At 36.6% G+C, this 17,005-nt stretch overlaps 2 long non-coding RNA genes across 5 annotated transcripts; one reads left to right on the top strand and one right to left on the bottom strand.

Moving 5' to 3' along the window:
- Window positions 1-428: 428 nt before the first annotated feature.
- On the bottom strand, window positions 429-827 carry LOC147510098 (uncharacterized). The gene is made up of 3 exons (XR_015216716.1): window positions 752-827; window positions 552-656; window positions 429-464 (listed from the first exon to the last, which is right to left on the bottom strand). It is a non-coding gene; the product is annotated as an uncharacterized LOC147510098 (long non-coding RNA).
- A 1,719-nt stretch (window positions 828-2,546) lies between these two features.
- Window positions 2,547-6,265, top strand: LOC147510097 (uncharacterized). 4 transcript variants are annotated; one of them, XR_015216712.1, is made up of 5 exons: window positions 2,547-3,933; window positions 4,834-4,878; window positions 5,321-5,431; window positions 5,760-5,888; window positions 6,060-6,265. It is a non-coding gene; the product is annotated as an uncharacterized LOC147510097 (long non-coding RNA). The 4 variants fall into 4 exon arrangements; XR_015216715.1 differs by lacking the exon at window positions 2,547-3,933 and adding an exon at window positions 4,087-4,408 and having other exon boundaries at window positions 4,842-4,878; window positions 6,060-6,263; XR_015216714.1 differs by lacking the exon at window positions 2,547-3,933 and adding an exon at window positions 4,087-4,195 and having other exon boundaries at window positions 6,060-6,262.
- The last annotated feature ends 10,740 nt before the right edge of the window (window positions 6,266-17,005 follow it).

The raw sequence follows: 17,005 nt of genomic DNA, 5'->3' as shown, positions 1-17,005 counted from the left end.
AGCCAAACATAAAAGATATATAAATGGCGCACATACCTATGCCGAGATAAATTTATCGATGTACTTTCGATAAAACTCGCATCTAATTTCAATAAGGTCCGCTTGCATATGTCCTAGTGTTAGCCAACTCCATTAGCTACATAAGTCAACAAAGAAATTACAATCATCTCTGTTCTTTTTATATACTTGCAATTAGTATGAGAAATAACAACTATTAACCTTTGTTTTAAGTGATTGATTAGGGTTCTTCATAAAGTGTCTCATGAACCGCATGACGTAATATCCACATTCAAAATCTCCGGTTGTTTAGGGCACTACACACCAACATCAAAAATTGTTGATCAACATTCAATCGATAATGGACTATAATTTACATTGTATATTCAAGTAATGCTTATTTACCTAGACATCTGCCATTTTGGTTCCCTCTCTTTCCTTCACCCAATGCTAGTGTTTTGATCCCACTAAAGAAGAATTTCAATATGTTAAAAGATGTAGGCATATGTAACGTATCATACAAAAATTAAAAGTAAAAGTAAAAATCAACTCACGTGTTCACCATCACTTTTAGGTTTATATTCGGTTCACGTCCAATTGAATCAAGATAATATACTTCTTTTGCACTTACGTCAATCATTACCAAGACCCAATGATTCCTAAAATCATATATAGAACAATAGCATCACAAAATAATATAAAACAAAATTAATGAGATCCAACAGATCTTAATTAACATAGCCAACATGTTTACCCTGGGTTGTAAGGAAGGAAAATAACTTGGTCTCTTTGTCTTGCCTGTAATCTATTCAAGACAAAACGGCTCATCTCATTCTTATCAGCATAACGGCTGAAATCAGCGGGATAGCAAAATCCAAACCACATTGGAAACTACGACAAACATAGCGATAATAGTAAGTTTGGAGACAATAGGGTACTATAGTCACTAATTATGGACATTACACAGAGTTTACCTTCGTATTTCCTGATTTAGACTTAGAGATTGGCATGTCCTTTTTGGCTTCAAGAACCTTGTTATTGTCCTTCGAGTTTAATAGCCTAACAAGCATAATAATAATGTTTTTAATAATATGGTGAGTGTATAACCTTTAGTAAACATGTTAACATCAAGTACCTGCTCATTTCCCGACTTAGGTTTTGATATTGCATTATCGCAAAGTAGCACAAATTCACGAGGCCAAGCCACAATGTAACCAACCGCTCCTCCGACAGTGGTAACATCATCATCAAGAATTGGTCTTGGCAAAATGGCAGTTGCTGAAATTGCACGTATAATATGAACACGTACATATCCTTCCCCAATGTAACGCGTTATGGATCTTCTCGCCTAGTCCTAACCCTCAATGAGACTAGCATCAGCAACAACATTGTCTTTTGACTCCAAAGCCAGCTTACACTTTTAATATCAATGACAAATATAACAATAATGATAAGTTCAAATATCCTAGAATACCATGATAACTCACTATAGAAATTACACAACATTTACCGTCACATTTCCTCGATTTAGGTTTTTTGGGATTGCCACATCACATTTTGAGCCCATAGCCTAATAAACACACAATGAAAATCATACACTAATATTGATAGTACAACTATTTATTGTAGTTTACACTAAAAATAACAAGTACCGCTCATTTCCTAGAGTAGGTTTCACGACCGCCACTTTGCATTTGGTTTTAGCAACACTCTTGTTTTTCAAGCCCATAGCCTAACAAAAAATAAAAGTAAAATTGAACAATTATATACATAAAATAACATTTTACGGTTTAAACATTAAGTAACATATACCTGCTCCTTTCCATATTTAGGTTTTGAGATTGCCTCGCCGCTTTTTGATTTAGCTTGCTCTTTGTCTACGATTGGATAGTTTAAGTTATTAAATATAATTACCTATTTGCATTATATAATCACAAGCATAAAAAATTTACCTGTTTGCACTTCTTTCTCACATTTGCTTCAAGTTCAATGTTAAGACATTCATAATTTGTCTTGTTGTTAGCACCATTAGATAGTTGGTCACCCAATGGGCTTGACATTCGCTTTCTTCCCTCATTTTAGAACTGTTGGAAGCAACTTTCTCTAGTTCTCGCACGCGTTGGTGGTAATTCCTTGTATAATACCTAATGCCTCGACCGCTCTCACTCTTTCCTTTAACGCCTTGTTCTCATCTTCTTTTTCTTACGATCCGGATTCCATCTCTGCTTCTATGTGCCTTCGACCCTTCTTGGGATATTGAAGTAAGTTGTTGGAGTGACATACTTACCTCTGCTCTTACCCTTCTTCCACAATGTTCTCGAGTCCCTAGTGCCTTCGCAAGAACATCGCCGCCTTGGGTTACTAATTTCCCATTAGCCTCTTTTTTTTTTAGTTGGTCCCGCACGCGTCGGTTGAACTTTTACTTAATTAAAGTGACAATCGGAACATAAAAGAAACTTAAGGGGTCTTATACTCTAGCAAAGTCAATATATATCATCGTTAGATAAGCCATTAATCAGAGTACTTGTGCAACCTCTGGAAAAGGCCTTTATGAGGGCCTGGATTGGCTATCAAACAACATTGCAAACATGGCTTGAGGCAAGTGGTAGAACTTGTTAGGATTGCCTGTGGTTTGTGGTGGCGACAACTTTAGAATTTGCACATTTTTTTCTGTATGACTTTTTTGGTGATCATATATTGTAATAGGCTGGGGATTACTTGATTGGATATACTTGCGAGGTTTCTTGTTTGTTGTTTTGAACATGCCTGCACTGCTTTAACTTTTAGAAGGAGACTAAGTCAATATCTTTACTGTTGATACTGTTTATCTTTGAAATAACCTTAAAGGTCAGGGACCTTTGGAGTATTGTACTTGAACTCCCTAAATAGCTCTGCATCTTTGGGAAAAGAAAGAGTATTAATGCTATGTGTTTGATAGGGCGACCATTTGACGAGTTCCCAAAACAACATTTGACCATTTGACCATCAGAAAACAGCAAGATTAGAAAACAAGGACACAGGAAATCAAGACCAGAAAATCAAGGACACAGAAAATCAAGATCAGAAACTGGATGGGAGTCTCCCAGCAAGAAACATAGATGTCGAGCTCGAAAAAATCAAGGGGAAGGGAGCTCGCGGACTAAGTATCCTACGGTTTGTAACTGGTACACTAAGTATTGCGTTTGGACAGAAAATGTGATCAAATTCATTGCGTTTGTTGCGTACTGCTATAAACGGCAAGCCTTTGTTGGGCTTCAGCACCAAAAATTTAAGCCCACCAGGCCACCTCAACTGAAATTCCCCGAAATGAAAATGAAAGAGGCGGCTTCTTTATTTCTATTTTCTTTCTTTCCCCAAAAAAAACCCCTCTCCGAAAAACAGTCACCACCATCTCTAAAATTTATTTCGGATTCACCCTGATCTTGTGGGACTTGTGTTGTATTCTTCGTACATGCGAGATCTTATTTCTTATTATATGTTCTATCTTGATCTAAAACTACCAGTAGGAAGAAAGCTACCATCAAAGACATTCTTATCTGGCCTTGCTTGTTATAACCCTTATGATAAGAAGGATTCGGTTATTTATTCAATAGAAATGTTCCGTGGGTATTTGAACCGTTTAAAGCATTTAATAGAAAAGGAAGAAATAAAAGCAGCAGGTTGATGCGTGTAAGTCGTCTCTTATCTTATTGGACGACTTATTCTCTTTCCAAAGGGGAAAAACCCTGGACATTCAGTGATTTGGAAATGTGTCGCAACTTTGACTATTGACTTGCTTCCTGCATTGATGGACTGAAGCAGGAATGAAATGGGTACAACCAAATCCAATTAAGCTTGGCTTGGTGAAAAATGCGCTCGAATGAGAAAGTGAAAGGGCGGATCAATTTCAATCGGCCAAGTTCATTCAGGATGAGGGAAAAAGGTAGCCCACAAAAGGTGATTGATTGCCTGCTCTATCTATTCATTGATCCATTGGATCACTCCCTCTTTTTCCAAGAATTCATGAGCCGCTCGGAAAAAGCCTTCCATTTCATCAAATGATGGCCTCCCGGGCTCTTCCAATCGTCCGTTCGACCCGGCCACGGGAAAGAACTCTGGTTTTCCAGCTCTGCACTTTGTCACTCACTCTATTAACTAACAATTCAAAGTCCTTAAGAATAAGCTTTCATGCTAGCTAGCTTTTTCGACTTTTGTTTAGGTATTCATTTTCTTAAAAATCTTCTACTTAATTGTTGGTATGTTTACAGACGAGTAACATGGTTAGTATTGGCTTAGTTGAAAGCTTATAGTTTGTAGGATTTGCCTCGAACTTTCCCTGGCCATCCTACCCTCGACGAGGACGGTAGGAATGTCTTGAGGGTGTTTACTTACACCTTATGCGCGGCATAATCCCTTTGTTGGTTACTGCCAGGTATAGGGTTTCAAAGTTTTTTTACATTGATTTGCTTTTTGTTTTAATTTACTGAAAACCCTGGTACATACATATTTTAGTCCAAACCATGGACTATTATATTATCGCGAACGTGCCAGGATTTGATTGGTGTATATCTTTAGAGGTATACGATTATTCTTTGATTATCCTTGTTTCATGATATATGGGCAGACTATGTTCACGAGGTATATAATGAGAAGCGTGTCTCATAGAAAATGTTTAAGTTTGGTTTTTCTTTTTCTTTTTTTATTGTAAATGAGGTAACTTCCAGAGTTATAGTTAAGGCTGATGTCAATATAGTAAGTTGATCGTCAATATAATTAGTATGTTTGACCGGTAATCGACGACATTTTTTGTTTTTCACAAATGTTTCTTTGAATGGTGCCGATCTGTTGGACTAAAAGCATCGCAGTGCCACTACATCGATGGTGTCTTCATGTACTTTGAAGGTACATTTGTTGTCTTTAAGTTTAGAGTGGTTTGGTTACTTATTTTTGTGACGTGGTTTGTTAGTTTCCCTAGTTTTAGCTAGTGTAGGTACTGATTTGGGATTTAAAATGACGATTATTGAAATAGATACTTTATTTTGAATGAAGTATGATAGTAAGGTTGGACTAATGTGAAGTTTTGTGGTATGAAGAATGTAGTGGTAGTGTACCGTAAGATAATTAAGCTAAGTTGAATTGAAGTCAGTGTGAATGGATGGGTGGGGTGATGGTTTGTTATCAGTGATCAATGATCGTACGATAATTGCTTATAGTAAGCCACATCACAGTGGCGTAAGACCTTTAAATTTATCAATACTCAGTATACATTTTTGGAACTCATCTTCAATACATTGTTTTGTAATAGCTTTCTATTTTTTTGGTATCATTCCTACTGTTGGAACAGATGAAAGGAGGTGACACATCTACTGCTGAGTCCGGATTTGAAGCCGAGGACAGTACTTCCCCCAAACCATTTAGTCATGCACATCCTAGGCTGACAACTGTTTGCAAAGAGGTAAGGGTTTCTTTTGCATTTTTAAAATTTAATTGGGTAGATAAAAGGTTAAGTTTGAAAGAAATGCATTAAAATTAGTACTCACTACTCAAATAAAGCTCATGCTACCCCCATTCTTGAAGTACCGCCCTTCTGCATAAAACAACTTCAACTAGAACTATCCAGCTATCTCGCTAATTACTCGAGCTGATTAGATATCTTTTCCTTGTTGGCTGTACATTGCGCAAATTTTTTAAGAAGTTGAGGTTTGCATTTTTACTATATTGGATTTTGTCGCTTTACGATTTATTGAACCTATCTACTTTTGTTTTGTTTTTCTATTTTGTAGATTGAATTTAATAGAACAAGGCTATGGCTAGAAGGATAGACAAGCTAGACATGAAATCATTTTCTCGCACGGTGTTAGGGTCAAGGCATAGGCAGTGGTGATCAGGGGATACAAACTACTCTTTAACAAGTAAAATATTTCTTTTACAAGCAGGGGTAACTTGTAGGCCGGTTACTTGGTCTGGCATGATATTTTATTGAGTTAAGATATATTAGTGTGTCATGGTGCAATGTATAATGTGTGCCTAAGACTACTCGTCACATACTAAATTTTTTTCTTCTTTTGTTTTTGGAAATATAGGCACCTAGATGACAATGCAAGTTATTGAATTGGGCAGCTCTACATGAGTTAGTTGTTAAAGGGCGTTGGGAGACTACGATCTTATCAAACCGGTACATGATGTACTTTTTGGAAACAACGCTATCAATAAAAGGATAGCATCGTGTTTAATAGCGTTTTGTAAGTGCTATCCAATAAATTTCATAGCGTTTTTGGGATGCTATCTATGTCCTTTTTTGTAGTAGTGGCATATGGTCAAGTGGGGCTGGTGGAGGGCTTCGTCTGGAAAAACTTTACTTCCTAAAGGGGCTAGCAGAAAACTCTTTGTTTGCTATAGCAGCACACAACCTACTACATGTTTGCTATATCTAATAATATTACTACACATTACACATAAGTACATATACTCAAATATCTATAAAAGGATATAAACAACTTACAATTTTTTCTGCCACTTCTCTCGTATCATCATCATAATATCCACCATTCTTGTCTTGACGAGCTAAAAGCCACAAATTAGCTCTATCATCCTCATCAAAAGATTCTCCCAACTCTTCTTTCTATTATAAAACATATAAATAGGAAGTCCAATTATTTGTAGAGTATATGTTACGTTCAATATATAAATTGATATTTAAAATATTTGTGCAAGTACTTACCAATTTATCTTCTAGGCCAGCATATCCAAGCCTCCTGATTCGGTGGTTATACTTATTCATTTTCCTTCGTGCTGATTTTAATTTGCTTCTCTCCTTTCAAAAATGGTTTACATGCATTCTTAGTATATATATTTCACAAGTACGCATGAATAAACACAACCAATTTACTGAAAATTCTATTCTAATAAAATTTATGATATACCTGGAACTCTCCAGTTAATCTCGATTTCACAAATGCATGCCAGTCGGGTTTCCTTATCTTATATTTTTTAGGTGGATTTGTAAACGCATCTTGATCATCTTTAAAAGGGAAGATAAACTTCTTCGTAAGCATATTCTTGAAGGTCCTCCAACGAACTCCAATTGATTTCAAAACTGCCTTCCTATACTTAACATCTATATTGAATCTAATCTGAGTAATGAACAAACAAAAAAAAATCAAGATACAAGCATGATAAGAAACAAACAAAAAAAAAGGAACTATACAAGATATATTTACCAGAATGCCGACCCACAAAAGATTTAGAAGCTCCTCAGGTGCTTTTTTCCATGTTTGAAAAGCACTTAAAGGAATTAGGGCTCTCGCAAGAGCACCTTCCCAAAAGAAATTTGGTTAAGCACCTTTTGACCTATAGGCTTACCTTTTCCATTAAATTCAACAATAATTATTATGCCATCCCACTTACGAGACAAGGCATGCATTATGGTCGCAGCTCTCTCACTTAGTGCTTGGTGTCACTTAGTTCTTCTTCGTCTTGAATGGACAACCTCTTACGGATCCATGTTGAACTATGAATAACATATGGTAGTAATTAGTACGTAAGATAAACCATATTATCCACATTCAAACCATATTATCTACATTCAAACCATATTATATAGAGTAGTAAACTGAATGCAATAGTAAATAGGCGATTAAAATGAATAAATACAAGATGGACTAACCACTTTTAAAAAAAATCTCAATCACTTGAAATTATTAAAAACACTTAATAAAAAGTCTTACAACCAAAAATTGCAATAAAGAGGAAAAACAAACACTAGGTTTTAGAAGAATCATTCTCGACCCATATTCCCTCACGGTCTTTTACATTGAGAAAATTGGTTGAGATTCATCATTCACATCAAATGAATCAACACTTGGCACAACTTCAGGCTGAACCCTATCTCCAATATCCCCATCAAACACGTCATTACCAATATCGCTAACATTATAACATCTTTTAGGAGCTGTTAGAGCAATCGACCATTTAGGATCAAGTTGATCGGGAACATAAAAGACTTGCTTGGCTTGAGAGGCTAAGATAAAGGGATCAGATTTATGCCCAACTCTACCAAGATCCACTAGTGTGAAACCCAGATCATCGGTCTTTATGCCATTTCCACTGTCAACCCAATCACACTTGAACACTGGAATGTGAAACTAAAAATAATCAAGAAGCCATATTTCAACGACAACACCATAGAAGGACATGTTGGAAAAGTCTGGATTTTTGTCCTTTGCACTTGCAACTTGCATTGCTCCTGCCACCAAGCTTACACCACTATTTTGATTCACTCGTGAAGCATCACGACCTTTTGTAGAAAACCGATAACCATTGATGACATAACTCTCATATTTCAATGCATGCATTCGAGGTCCCTAAGCTATCCAAGTTAACACACTTGAGATTTTGTTATTCGGAATGCTTCGCTCTTCTGAAACCTATATTATGTTTAAAGTTAGTAACCAAGGCGTACACAAAATTATTACTTAACAATAGTTTATCTTACCCTTCCTTTCAGCCAATCACTAAAAGTACGGATGTGTTCTTCTTGTAACCAAGTTGGTTTCTTTGAGGAACGGGGGTGTTTTTTCTTTAGGTACTCCATGTGCTCCCTATTAAGTTTTAGAATGAATTAGTTATAGAATTTCGAAGCTAATGGAATAATCAACAAGGAAACACTTAAAGAAATTTACCCAATGTAAGGTTCAACAACTCTTGTGTTTATGCAAGACATAAAGATGTGCTTGCTCTAAAGGCGATTACCATCAACTGCGGTGGCAACACCCCTTTGGAGTGATTCCTTCCAGAAGCATATCATCAGGTGTGATTTTAGAGTTGGCAGGAACTCCAATTGGGTCCAAATCAGATAAGAATTCATTACAAAACTCAATTGCTTCCTTCGCAATATAATTTTCAGCCATGCAACCTTCTGGACGATTGCGATTTCGTACATAACCCTTCAACACACTCATACCTAAGACATTATAAGACAAAAAGATAGGATGATTCTCCATTTTTCATACATTATAAAGACAAAAAAGTGGGATAAAGTTTTTTTACCTCTCAAATGGGTACATCCATCGGAAGAAAATTTGGACCACAAAGTTTAACCTCTCTAACGAGATGGACAGTGAGATGAACCATGATGTCAAAGAACGACGGTGGAAAGTATTTCTCCAACAAACATAGTGTGACGACGACATCCCTTTGAATTTTACTCAACTGCATCACATCTATTACTTTCGCACAAAGTGCATTAAAGAAAAAGCACAGTCTAATAATTGTATACCTCACATGTTTGGCAAGACGGACCGTTATTGCCCTTTGGAAGCAATTCTTTGCATCAAAACATTGCAATCATGTGACTTCAGCCCTTGTAACTTCAAGTCTTCCATTGAAACACGTGTCTTGAAATTAGAAGAGTATCATGCGGGACTTTCATCTCATGCAATGTTTGGCAAAGCCTATGTTTTTCAGCTCTAGACAATGTGTAACAAAGTTGGGGGTAAGAATGTCCTAGTTTTACCAATCTTTGGTGCTAGTTCATCCTTTCCCATGTCACGAAGGTCCAGGCGACCATTAACGGTGTCCTTTGTTTTCGAGGGAATGTTAAGCAATGTACCAATAATCTTTGTCACACACATTCTTCTCAATGTGCATGACATCCAAAATGTGTCCGACAAGCAAAAACTCGGTGAGTCCAATTAAAAAAAAACCGACTTCTTCTTCCAACATTTCTTAACAACCGTCGACTCCATCATCAACCTGTTTTGACCTTGGTGTGGTTGACCTCTTTGCTTGTCCTCCTACACCTTGTCGCTTCCTTTTACCCACTTTCGCTTTCTTGATTTTCCTCCTGTGACCTTTTTCCCCCTTTTGGCATTCTTGATTTGCTCAAACTGTGTTCTTCACTTTTTTTCCCCAAGAGACTTTGATCATGCTAACCTTTGCTTTTACTTTATCACCATCCAACACTTACGGCTGTAACTCAAACTCTTGCTTGCCATAAAGCGCCTTCCTTTGTTTTCTAAATGGGTGGTTCTTTGGGAGGAATCTTACGGTGGCCATGTATACATTTTTTACAAGAATGCTTTAATCTAAACGAGCGTGTTTTTCACCACATACTGGGACAAGCATAATACCCTTTAACACAACAACCCGGATAGATTACCAAAGCGGGGAAATCATTTATTGTCCATAATAACACGGATCTCAATGTGAAGGTTTCTTGTCGGTAAGCATCATAAACATCAACCCGATTATTCCATAGAACTTTTAAGTCATCAATCAAAGGCTGCAAGTACACATCTATATCGTTTCACGGTTATGCGTGGACCGATATTAACATAGTTAACATCATGAACTTTCTTTTCACACACAACCAAGGTGGAAGGTTGTAAGTGATCAACATAACAGGCCAACAACAACTGTACTTACTTGCTCAAAGAACCATGTGGGTTGAATCCCATCGTAGAAAGGGCTAGGCGAAGATTTCTCGAATCTGCTGCAAACTCGGCCACATAGCATCTGGGACTTCCATCCGGGAATCTGGCGGGTGGCGAAGTTTGTCATCAACTTCTCTTTCATTGGCATGCCATGTCAAATCCTCGGCAGTTTTTTCTGGTGAAACATCTTTATGAACCTCGGGATGGGTGGAAAGTACCACATAACTTTTTGCGGGCACACCTTTGCTTGTCTCAGTCATATTCTTATTCTCTTTAAACCTTGACACTCCACAAGTAGGACATGTAGTGCGGTCCTTATTAGCATCACCTCTATATAGTATGCAATTATTAGGACATGCATGTATCTTTTCATACTTCATTCCATAAGCGGACAACATCTTTTCACCTTCCCCATTGAAGAGGGTAGTAAATTACCTTCGAGGAAGCCGTCTCCAAACAATTTCAATAACTTCGAGAAAAAGACTTATCGGACCACCCACCCGCCCGGCTTTTAGATTGTACAATTTCACCACCATTGATAACTTGGTATACTTGGAACACCCTTCATATAATGGTTTCTCGGCATCATTGAGCAGTTTTCCAAACTCTCCGGGATCCCGGATATTGTTCAAGTCCGGCTTGTAGCAAGTTTTTTTTCGCTACATTGCGGAGTTTCCATCCCGTGAAGGAAGGCATCCGTCTATCAAAACAAGGAGTTGCACTAAGAATTTTCTCCCCATGAAATACCCATCTTGTGTATTGCTTATCAATCCCAAGTGATGGAAAAGGTGATTTCTAACCACCTTTTGACTTAACTTCATAAAGATTGACACGGTGCTCACATGGACATCTCATACAAGTCTCCTAATTCTCTGTGGGGTTTGCAAATAAAAGAAAATTTGCAACCCTTGAATATATTCATCGACAACCTATCCTTGGACATCCACAATTTGTCCATTTAGTATCTAATAAGTATAATGCGTGGCAAGAAGTTCGAAGACATCCAAACGAGCACTCAATTTTGCTAAAAATATAAATAAATAAAAATGCAAAAGTATATAAAGGAAATACCTTAGATGAATTTGGTTTGTACATGTGGCTTTGTTGGGGTTCAAGGAAGTTTTCCTTAGATGGAAAGCTCACTACTAATTCTTGGAATTACTATTTTCGTGTAGTTTGCGGTTGGTCTAATAATTATAGTAGATATGGGTGTTATGCTGAAAAATTAGATGTGAATATGAGAAGTAGAAGTGCAGATTTCTTCTTGTTTTACTAGATTTGGAATAGTATTCATATATCAAGGTTAGAATTTTGGTTTATTAAATTTGTCTAAAGAATTACTACTTTGGCTTGTAGTTGAGCAATCACGCACTTTTGGCTTGGTGAGTGCGTAGGGAAGAAACGAGAACCCAACAAATTGTTGAATGTGGTTTTATTAAAGCTGCTTTCTTTTCAAGAAATATTTTATGCAAGAGAATGACTTTATTGTTTCCAAGCCTAGGCTTTGGTAATGTCCTTAGTCAAAATAGGATGTTGTATACATGCAAAATCCATTAATTAGTATATTATTTGTTACTTGAGTAGGTTTTGGTTGTTGTATACTTTGGTAAAGACTAAGGGTAGGTGGTGTACCAAGTATTTCCTTGGCTACTTTAATGGTTTTATCTTTTCTTTTTCACTTTTTAATAAGCGGACGCTTTGTTTACCTTTTATATGTTAAAGTTAGTAATTTAGAATTCATTTCAGTTGTTAAGCTTTATGTTAAGTTCTTTGTTCGAATCTGAGGCCACACACACACAAGTAGGACACACACTGCGCATGTACACACAACAAAGCGTTAAAGCACTCACACTAAAGACCATCATGTACGATTACTCTATATATCTCTTGTTAACATCACCACTATCTATTCATCTTCACACACAACACTTCATTTGTACTCTCTCGGTTCATACAAACATGGTGTTATCTATTGTTCTTCTAAAGCTTGTTGAATGGCTCTTGTATCAACTTTTAGCTAACTCGTGTTATAGAGCAGCAAGGAAAATCACAAACTATGGTTATTACTTTAAAAACCAATCTGTCATTAAATCATCATCACAACATTCTTCTTTGTTTCATAGCTAGTGTTACCAAGTGCTGTTTGGAAGGTAGAGAATCACAAACATTGGTTGTAACTGTATTGACATGTGGCACACACATGGCCATTTTCTATATTTACATACTCTAAAAAAAATTATCTACAACATTTCATATAATATGTCAATTTGTAGGGTAATTATTCATGTATGCATGCAGAGTAAAACAACACTTGTAATAATACTCACAGTTTACTGGTTCCTAGTTCATGCGTGAAGCAACATTTAATGCATGAATCTTACCTAGATTACCTACTTTCTGGTCACCATGCATATGACAATCTAACATATATAATAGCAAATATACCTATTAGGCAGTGCAGGCTTGCTGATTGAATACTTCACATTTCTTGTATGTTTTATTTTTTCCTTGTAGAGTACTTTGACATATACTAATAATTAACATTACTTTCAGGTGCTTGACCAAGAAATACCTAATGCCATACAAAATAAATATAGAAGTACTTTTAGTGCCTTGTGTCATTGGTAAAGGAAGGAGTCCAATAAGGAAAGGTGGGTTTTCTTCTATCTTAGTTCTATTGGGAGCTTCGCTGTACCTAAAACTGGATACTGGGATCAGTTTTGTTGAAATTTTCAATATGAAATGGAAAAACAAAGAAGTAAACAAAGAAGCAAAAAAAAAAATGTCTTGTCACAATAAACAACAACCCGGTAACACGGAACATGCATAAACAACGGCCATGAGTCATTGTTTGAATTATGATCGGAAAAGAGGTGGGATGAAATTACAAAAAAATAAGTGCTCATGGTTGTGTTGAAATAACAAGTGTTAATAGCCTCGGTGAGGTTCTCATTGAAAACAAAAATTCAAATGCAATAACAAATATTTCTACAAACAATTTAAACAAGAAAAAGAGATAACAAAAAAATACTTACTTTTAGATTTCAGAAACCTTTGTTGTAGTAGTAATCGGTGATCCCCTTCTAGCTCAAACAAGTTTAAAAGCGTGAGAGATGAAGAAGTGAGTGTGCAAGAGACCCAATGAGATGAAGAAAAAAAAGGGCGTAATTGTTAGGGTTTGCCTTTGGAAGGGAAGAAGGATATATAGGGTTAACCCTAACATCAATCCCTTAATATCCCGTGAGAGGAAAAGTAATTGGGGTGGCGGGAAAATTTTCATCATGAGGGAATTTCTCATTATTCTTTGTTTCGATAAGATTTTTTTGATTCGATAAGTTTTTTTTGATAAATTAAAAGCTGTTTCCATAAGTGAGGAGTATATTGGCCGGTTTAAGAAGGTTCAATTCTTACTAACGAGTCCATTGATTTTGCTATTCTTTTTTTCGGTTAAGTTGTTGACGGTTTAATTGAAAGGAAAATGGAACAAATCTAGTGCCCACAAAACTGTGAGAAGGTTGACGGTTTATTCTATTGCTAATTTGACTGTTGTAAGAAATAATATTATATTTTCTTGACACTTGTGTCATACACGACATAATATTACAACAGCCGTCATAAAATTATTATATTTTCTTGACGCTTGTGGTTTATTCTATTGCTAATTTGACTGTTCTTGACACTTGTGTCATACACGACATAATATTACAACAGCCGTCATAAAATTATTATATTTTCTTGACGCTTGTGCCATACACGACATAATGTTCCAACAGCCGTCATGAATTTATTATATTTTCTTGATGCTTGTGTCATACACGACATAATGTTGCGATAGCCGTCATAAATTTATTATAATTTCGTGACGCTTGTGTCATACACGACATAATGTTGCAATAGCCGTCATAAAAATATTACTAAAACACCTATCTTGACGGTTTTTAACAAAGCCGTCAAGATAGATAAAAAACAAGTGTCATAATATGTCATTTTTTTAGTAGTGTTTGTTGAAAGTTTCAAAGATATGCATTAATTTCTTATTGTGTGGTCCTACTTGTAGGAACCGTTATGGTTTCACCGAATGATTTACGAACCGCGAAACACCATGCACAGCGGAATAAAGGTGTTCACGGTTTGGTTAGAAATTCATACCTTTTAATCAGCTATGATAACTCGGAGAATCCAAGCTCTATGAAATCAGCAACCTCTTGATCTTCTGTTGTATTTCTATCCTTAGAATGGACGTTGTGTGGGCAACGATCTACCAACCCTTTCTTTCTCTCTTTCCTTGCCTCTCTTTTCCAATCAAATGAATAGTGAATTTCTGCCAAGAAGAAAGGTTTCTATTTATAGGATACAACAGGGACCATGATGAGAAATTAGGGTTGGGCCTCCTGACGAGCTTGGGCTTCCCATGTTCACCCAGAACACACGGCCCAAGTCTGTCAACAAATGGCTTATTCCACTAAAGGCCATTGTTGCACTACCGCCCTAATCCCAAATTACGTGTTATGTTTATGGGCTCCATATTATATGCTTGTTGATCTCCTCGTGTTTAAGATATCGAATGCCTGTTGATTAAGTCAAGTTACTGACAACTACATTAATCAACTTCTTATGTCCTTGAGTAGTACAACTCAACCTCATTGTCATGTCAGATTAAATTCACCTACAGGGTTTACATGACAATCCTTATGAGCTCCTCAAGGGGACATCATCAGCCCGACTTCATGCGGGTCACGGATTCTTTCTATAATCAACAACACACCTTACATACAATGTCATTACCCAATCCATCGAGTTTGTTGATTCACAAATGAATCTCACTCATTGATGATTTAAACCAATATACAATGCACTTAAGTGCCCGTTATTATATCCGGATTAAGAGGACAAGCATCCATAATAACAGAGGTGTTTTTTCTTTTATATAGTCAGTATAAAGAGAAACAACCTCACTTGGTCCTGTTCAATACACACAAAGTGTACTAGTATAATCCTGTAGTCAAGATAGACTAATACCATATTATACTACAACCGTACTAATGGTTTGTCTAAATCAATCTAGGTTGTGAACGTTTACTTATACTTTATAAGGTACTGATGATATGATCTTCTATGTGACACCACACACTATATTATCTACAACATAAAGTACTAGACACATGCATATAACTAAGTACATATATAATATACATAACATTTGCCCATATGATTCTCATTCAAAATATGAAGAATTAGAGTTAATACAAAAGTAATGCTTTTAGTATATAACCCTATCACTACTATGTCTCCTAAGATGCACTAGACAAGTAGAAAAAACTTGATGTATAGTAAGCAAGAAGGAGAGCTAGGCATTATTGACCCCATAATTTGGAATCGAGGTGCTTAATTTGTGTGGCTCGGTGTTCAAGATTGCAAAAATAGAGCATAAAATGTGGAATTGTTGGATTTGGGAAGAGAAGATCAAATCTAAGTTCTTCTAGACTATGGACATCCCCAAAGATTGCTCCTGGTCTAGGAGATCTATTCTTAAGAACATAAAATTTGCTCAGAAATTCACCAAGTATATTCTTTCAGATGGCAATCAAACTTACTTATGGCATAATATATGGTGTATGAATTGGTCTAGAACTGGATGACAACCTTGTACAGTTGTATTTCAATATTAGAAGGACTCTTGGACGTGCTTAGAATAAGTGTTCCATTTAGAGCAGACTTCAAGGTCTAAAGTTTTATTATGGAAACCAAGTCCAACTATGTCTCCTTCTATGTGATAACTTATATTCTGATGTTGATCTTATCTTGACAAGAAAAGAGGAACACCTAGCGAGAGGATGGTTTCTTGGTAGCCAAGGAAACCTTATTCTAGGGCCTAACAAAAGTCACTATATATAAGAAGCAGCAGTATGGGAAAAGAGGATGGATCCCTAATGGCTAAGATATAGAGGCGGCTCTCTGGAGGCCGACTTCTGGTCATCTCTTCTTCCCCACTCAGTATGTTATTCAGCTGCATAAAGAACTACGACAGACTTAATTCCTGAAAGAGGATAAGTAGGTAGCCACTTCGTGGTTCAGTCCATATTATCAAACACTCCTATTGGTTTCAGTAGATACGCTTTGAACTAGACGACGGTGTGAAGACATCAGCAGAGGATTGTGGGATACTTAGAAAATCCCCTACATCTTATGGCACCGTTTGTGGGGATGAGAAGATATTTGTGATTTTCTTGTTTGAAGTGTTAATCGACAATTTTTGTGAATGTTTTCTCTGAAAATATTGTTATTCAAGTATTAAGTAGTGGTGTGCATCGGATGGTTAAAAAAATAGATTTATTAAGATTTGATATTTGCATCACATCCACTATTTTTTGCTTTCACTATTTCTATTTCGGGTTCCGTCTTGTGGATGCTAGGCCACGCTGAGGCACTCTTGATGTACAGCTTTTGGTTACAGTTGTTTTACACTAAGTGTGGTGGCAAGTTTTAGGCAGCCATGGTCACGCTTTTTCTCTGCAGTAAGGCTTTTGCTTGCTCTGTACCTGTTGGTGTTGCACTTGACAGAGAAAACACGTACTGGAGGTAACCTTATTCGCTTT

This window comes from Coptis chinensis, chromosome 3 (genome assembly GCF_015680905.1).
Source record: "Coptis chinensis isolate HL-2020 chromosome 3, ASM1568090v1, whole genome shotgun sequence".
NCBI lineage: Eukaryota > Viridiplantae > Streptophyta > Magnoliopsida > Ranunculales > Ranunculaceae > Coptis > Coptis chinensis.
This window is presented reverse-complemented; position numbering and strand designations above follow the sequence as displayed.